At 32.1% G+C, this 7,525-nt stretch overlaps 1 long non-coding RNA gene across 1 annotated transcript; it reads left to right on the top strand.

Annotated features, from left to right (window-relative positions):
- Nucleotides 1–4,579: 4,579 nt before the first annotated feature.
- LOC143152266 (uncharacterized) lies at nt 4,580–5,824 on the top strand. Its single transcript, XR_012993542.1, has 3 exons — nt 4,580–4,997; nt 5,173–5,558; nt 5,638–5,824. It is a non-coding gene; the product is annotated as an uncharacterized LOC143152266 (long non-coding RNA).
- The last annotated feature ends 1,701 nt before the right edge of the window (nt 5,825–7,525 follow it).

The raw sequence follows: 7,525 nt of genomic DNA, 5'->3' as shown, positions 1-7,525 counted from the left end.
GCTATTAGTTACAATTTCTCGCGCTAGTATCCATGCGGTTTGTATCATTATCTACATCCTCTTGTCGATACTTACAAATGTCCTACTATATACAATCATTCATATGCTAAAAATAATTAATCATAGAGGGTTAAAACGGTACAATTCGTTGGTTGCCCTTACACAAGACTTACAATTAATACTTTCGTTTCGCTCGATATAGAAATTTTCTTTCCTGTTTACTCAACGTGTTCGTCATTACCGTACCAAATCCTTGCAATGTTCGCAATTACGTGGGCGCGAGTGAGCCCCACGGTACTCGAAAACGGAGAAAAGCGTCGAAGAGAAGAAAAAAAAAAGAAGTATCGATAGAAAGCAGGTCGTATGCAATTTGTGTCGCTGCATAGAGGTCGCCACGTGTTCACTGAATTGTCTCGAGGTGAACGAACTATTATGTGCCCGCGAGACGACCGGTAATTAATGTCTATTTTATCCAATTTATTACGTGCTGCCGCACACAAAACTTTATCCGGGATAAATATTTCGGTCGTGTGTGTACGATAAATACTGATTTCTCGGAACACTGCTATCACACGAAAAAAAGAACGTTTCGAAGTCACTGCGAAGTCACGTGCCGTGTTCGCCGCACGACGAACGTGGAAATTGCATTTCACACGATTCAAAATCGACACAATGTTCACCATTCATTCCGTGTTCCGTTAACGCGAGTTTTCATTCGTTTCTGGAAAAAAAAGATTTTCCTTCAAAAAAAAAAATAACCGCTCGCCGCTCAACGACGAACGTTCCGATTTCTCGGTAACGAGCCAGGGTTAATTAAATATCGAACAGAGGAGCTAGTGTTACAATCGTTAACGAGGAGCTTCTTCTTTCTCGCAGTATCAACGAGGAACGCCGGCAGCCGCGAATCGCGATCGCGCGCTCTTAGAAACTGGCTCGAATGTTACTCGGAGCAATCGCAGCGATTAAATTGACCACGTGAAATCATTAAAACGAACCCCCTCGGTGTGTACAACCACCATCGAGGATCGATTTCAGTTCACGTGGGAAATTACCAAGATTTCACCCGACGAGAAATCCTCTGAACTATAATTTCCTTCGAATCATCCGCCGCGATTTCTGTTTTCACGCGGGAGGTACAATTTCCACCCTATTCTTTGCCGGTAAGACCGAAACGTAGCGTTATTTATATCGTACGAAGGACGTTATGAATCGATTCTCAAAATTGTCACGAACGTGTTGTGTACGCGCGCACGTCTAACGCAATTTCACGGGTCCCGGGAACACAAGATGGCGACTGCTAATGCAAACAACTTCTCGGAAAATCACATGTTCGTCCGAGAAAACGAAACTCCTCGCGTTGTTAACTCACCGTTGCGCAAGTTAAATAACATTAACTTGCCCACGACACAATAACCGGTGTCCTGAAAAAGGATAAAAAATGAAAAGAACAACGAGAACAATTCGAGGAACGATTACGATTTATCGTCGAAGGGTACCAATAAGTCTACCATTTTTCTTTTTCTTTTCATTTTCTAGAAACGGTCCCGCGGAATTCGTAGAATCAATTGACGTAATAATTGCGGGCGCGTGGCGTCCTGCTGATACACGACAAGCATTTCCGTAATTTGGACGATTGTATCGGGCGGAGAGCATTGATGAAAAGCCCAAATTGGTAGCCACGAATCGTTGGATACTATTTTTAAAGTGCATCGATCGCCGGAGAACATATCTCGCGAATACAAAACGTATGTTATCTGCATTCATACGACTGAAGAATGCGGTGATTATAATGAAGGTTTATCTTTAGATGGCTAGCTATAAACATACAATGGGTAATACGGAAATTAATGAGGAAATCCATTTAAATAAAGCGAGACCGATGGACGCCATTTTCGCATAACGAGCAATGCTACTTGCGATACGTGCTGGGAATAAGACGTAGCGATATCTGAAGCTTTTCGATAGGTGCTTAAGCACCGTTCAAAATAATAGTCGAAGCACAGGGACTCGCATTGGAAATTGTGTCGTCATGTTTGTCCTTCGATTTATGTTCATAAAATACAACACGTAGATACGAGCCTTTTGCGACACGTAAATGCAAAGAGCGAGACAAACTTTTGTAAATGATTTGAATGAAGAATTAATGTATGCGAAGATCTGAAATGAAATATCTGTAGTTTATTATTAACGGAGTATTTCTCGTTGTCGTCGAGTTACTTTAATTTTCATTGCAATCGACGTTTCAGACGTTCTTGATCAAATTGAAAACGGCTCAATCTTGAATGGAGAAATTTGAACTGTGAATTTTAATTTTTAATCATCGTGATTAAAGAAAATATTAACGTGAAAATACAGAAATTGTATTCAAATAATTGAAATGCAAATTTAAATAAATGTCAATGAAGCGCAATCTAAGGAAGTGTTACTTTCTGAATAGATACAGGTATTCAGGGAATACACTAAAAATTTAATCAAACTGATTAACAATAGATTTAATGACATAAAAAGGATCAAAAAAATCCTACAATATAATAAGGTAATATTTGTTTTGCAATTAGGTTGGAAAATTTCTATAATAATGTTCTGTTTATGAATGTTAATAAAAATATTTATAAAAATGCATTTTAAGTTTTTTTTTTATAGATACCAATGCACAAGCAAATGCAGGCTGGACGATTTTTAATGTTACCGATTACACAGTAATTATAAGCAATTAAAACTAGATCGAAGTTCAAATAATCGAAATAAATGAAACTTCAAGTGTTTAATCTGGAATTTTTTTGCAATTAAAACATTTTTAAATATACTTTTATTGAAACCAAAAATAACTGAAATGCAATTGGATTATTATTTTCTGAGGAAAAATTGAAGAACAGAATATTAACATCGAAGGATAGAAATTTCCAGTAAAATTCAGAGTGATAAGCACTTAATAGCGGTGACCTTTGAACTTTCAGGGAAAGATGGTAGATTATTACACACCCCTAAACTAAAATACTTCAACGAGTACGTGCCAAATAAATTTCAGGCTTATATCCGAGATCATAGTTTACGATAGATGTATCCTCTGATGAGTATTACCAAGAAACTAGTAATTACTTTACTTTTATAATCTTTTCGTTCGAATAAAATGAGTTATTACGAGAAGGATATTCCTGAAAAAATATCAAGAAACACAGAAGTTGCCATTCGACATAAAGTTTTTTTGTAATATTAATACAATGTTGACTATTAATATTTGTTATTTAGTTTTATTCGTTGTAACAAGATAATACTCTATCGAAGAGAGTACAAAAGTTACATAAATATAAAAAAAAAATACGACAAGAGGGACTTTAAAAAATTGTAAATGTCCTATCAATATTGGTTAACTGTCATTAAATTTTATTTTATTATAAAGGTATTTTGAACGTCAATTATTCAGTCCATCGCAAAACCCTTGTTAGTTGTCGATACGTTTTGAATTGTTTCTTGGAAAAGGTCCACTGATTCTATTTCGATTCGTTTTCGTCTAAAGTATAAAACTAAATAATTCTATTCGCATTTGTGTCATTAACGTCTCGTTTGAATTTTAATATCAGCAATAAATTACACTCTTTATAGGATTCAAAATGGAAGTAACGCATTTTCGTAAGTATGTGTTTGCGTGTTGTTATTGGCTCGAATACTGTAAGTGTTCATATAATTTTAAAGGTTATTGCTACATACAAGAATTGGTCTTCTAGGCTTCAATATGATTCCCCTTCTGAAAGACCGTAAGAGATTAACAATAGTGTTTCAGATGCTGTACTAAGGGATAATACCATCTTTGTCATCAATGGAGACCATAAATAGGTTAAAGGTATTGCAATTGGTCACTTTAAAAGGCATCCATCTTAGCTTTATCTCAAAGTACAGCAGCTGGATACAGAACTTCAGCGTCTCATAAGTACTAAGGTTTTGTTTTAAAATCGAAAATCGAATCGTATCTTTTGATATTTTGACGTAAAAAAGAAACTAAGCGTTTAATTACTTGGAGAAAGTTGGCCCTTGAAAAGAACAATTAAATAGTCGACTGTTTGGTCCTACTTCTGTTTGTGACTGTATACACGATATCGATGAGTTCCAAAAATAAACATCCAGTAGTGCTTGCATCATTGTACAATATCGTTACGTTCTTCACGGTTACACGAATATCGTAATCAATTCGAATTATTTACTTCTGGGAAAAGCAACTTGTTTCTTTCTTCTCTCAATGAAATATTCATATCACTTTGCCCCAAGTTCACCCCAAATCTGATTAGAACGAGTGATAATATGCTAAAAATTTTTGGTGTCGATAAAACTGCTTGTGATAAAATTAGAATTCAAGTTGATGAATTTACCTGCGAACACAATAATGACTAAATTAAAATCCAAAAGTATTGATTAACTTTGTAGTAGTCGACGTTGCATTTCAAATTGAAATTGATCGATATCGATAGAATCAAGAAAATATATATGTACATAAATTGAACTTTTCTAAGGTTTGAGCACAGATAAAACCGGCCCAACTAGAATTTATTTTTACCTATTCCTTTCACTCTTTTTGTTTTCTTCCTTTTTACCGTTAGAGATCAAGATTTCAAGTATCTGTTACCTGCTATTGGTTCGACTTTGAAGGGACCAACTATAAAGAAAATGAGTTTATTATTATTAGGTTGAACGTAGATGAACACAGCCGATAATTTACAAAATATGTTTCACTAATGGTTCTTTGTAATTATTGGCATATTTGCTTCCTTGGCGATAATCAAATTAATTACACGAGATTGTTCCATTATTATCGACATTATCAAGTTCATTTCTGAAGGATATGGCAGTAACTCTCTCTTATAGCAGTGTTCCATCATTGATACTTGCAATGCTTGACTAGAACTTTCCACATTTATTTACATTCTGTAAATATGATAACGAGCGACCAAGTCAATGACAACGTGAAAGTCGTGTTGACAGAAGCTAAGGTAAAAGAGAACAAGGTAAGTACGATTAAACCATTTGAAATTTTGTACCTAACCTCTTTCCAGAGTTAATTCCTTAATGCCTTCTGTGTTGATACTCTTCATTCTTCTAAGCCCATTTAGAAACATGTTTCTTGTTAAACATCCTAAAGTTAATTCTCAAACATTGATTAATATTATATGTGATTTAAAGGTAAAACCAGTGTACCATGTGGAAAAAGGATGATAAAAGATTTGCACGAACAATGTATACAGTGTTTAAATGATGGTTAAACAATGTGATGGAAGAAAATATCTAGAGGATGAACTGGGAATTATGTGTAAACTGCAAATGACATGGAAGCAATAAGAGAATGCTTTTTCATGCAATGTCACTATGGATTGAAGAGGCTTACACTCACTAAGCGAACCAGAAAGTTTGCGTACAGTGTTGTAGAAGGGAGTCACTAGAACAAAAAGAAATAAAAGAGAAAGCAGTAACAGCATTTAAAGGTGCTCAACTACTAAAGATAGTAGTTGAGAGAACAAAGCACAATTTAACATTAGCAGATAAAAAAATTGCAATTATAAAAGTAGAAGGTAATGTAAACTTTATATATAACTTGTTATATTCTTATAATAATGTCTAATATATTATTGCATTTATTGTTATTTGTAGAAATGTATACTGGCTTGGAATAAGAACTTTAAACAACGCTAGCACATCTTAATGTGCTGTTAAGTTGTATAAAATCTAGAGTGACAAGTTTTTAATGCAATTGCCAAATTAAAAAAGTCTATGGAAAGATCACTAAAAACAGGAAAAGTGTTATTCATAAATCAATATTTTAAAAAATATATAAACGGCAAATACACATAATTTATACTATGTTTTGAATTTTATTACATTTATATAAATTTGATACTAATACTTCTAAAAGAAATTTATTTCTGAAAATTAATATGCGAAAGTATATTATACAGCTTTGCACAGAATAATAAGTGACAACGAATGAGGTTTTAGATGAAGACAAAGGTCAAATACTTCAATATAACAGAAAGTAAATTTATTGATTTAACTAAAAAAAAATGTAAAATTTATATGAAATATTTTCATAAATAAATATTCAGAAAAAAATTCTGTTCATTGATCTTATGATAATGGTGGGTGTGACAAAATTTTAACTGTATTACCTACAGGAATACAGGCGACTGAACCGTTACCAACAGTATGCAAGAAATATTATTTTAACTTTTTTTACAATATTTTATACAGAATATACATACAACTTTCATTAAAATTTCATATTACTGTTATTAATTTCATTTTATTTTCATAAATTTATTTTTTAGTTAGACAACTATTAACAAATATTACACGTAAATAACAAATAAAAACAATTATTGAATTTTATAATGAAATCAGTTTCTAAATCAATAAAACATTGGTTATTATATATTAAATAGAATCAATAGAAACGTTACAGGTTTACCTTAGATATAACAGAATTAATAAAAGAAGCAGTAGATATATTGCACTAAAAAAAGGAATTAAACACGAAGGAACAAAGATTGTAGATATGTTCTGAAAATAATTTAAATTTAGTTTTAAACTAAATAAATGTTCTGAAAATAATTTAAATTTATGACACAGCAGAGAATGAAACAATAAGAATGTGTAGTAGAACAGTAAAATACTACCAATAAATAATCTTGTATGTGTGAAATCTATCGTAGCAATAAATTTGGTACAAAAAGTACAACGTTATAAAGAGAAACTTGCATTAATATTATCGAAAAAGTCATCTTATAGAGTTTGACTGCCTTCAAAGTGTGTCAATGATTCAGTCAGTAATTCTAATAAATAGTGAAATTGATATGCAAATTAGAATTCTATTCTCCTTTTTAAGCGGATTATACTTTAATACATGTATCGTATTTTACAGGATATACGATAACACGTGAAAAAATACAAATTCTACTGTAATTGATAAAGAATATGTATTAATTATAAGATAACTTTATTTATAATTACTTTGTGAAATAAAAATTATTTATCACTTTTACTTACCATTTTTCGACTTTCTTCATTTAGACATTTTACACGAAACAGGATCAATTTATTCTTCTACACGTTATTAACGCATTAAAAAACATTTCCCAAAATTTACAAAAGATAATGTAAGAATTTGTGTCGATGATGTGTGAATTTTATGAATTAAATTTTCCAATTTTCTTTTTCATAATGTTCACATTATTTTCAAATAGTTACTAAAATAACAAATTATATGTATCTAATAATGGTGTTTGCACTTAAATATCAATCGAATGCACTTTATCAAACTTAAAAGCAAACAAAATGTCGTCGAAAAGATTTTTCAAACGTTGTCAAGTACTTAGTACCACACTCTCGTGTCAATGTTTCGAATCGATCATTACAGTCGCGAAAATTAGAGATCAAAATTAGTCAATTACAATAAATCGAGAAAAAATACAGTTACCTAAATGAACAACTTACAAATATACTTTTATTCAAAGGCACGGAGATGGATGAGAATTAAAAGTAA

The sequence above is a fragment of the Ptiloglossa arizonensis genome, chromosome 10 (assembly GCF_051014685.1).
Source record: "Ptiloglossa arizonensis isolate GNS036 chromosome 10, iyPtiAriz1_principal, whole genome shotgun sequence".
Lineage (NCBI taxonomy): Eukaryota > Metazoa > Arthropoda > Insecta > Hymenoptera > Colletidae > Ptiloglossa > Ptiloglossa arizonensis.
This window is presented reverse-complemented; position numbering and strand designations above follow the sequence as displayed.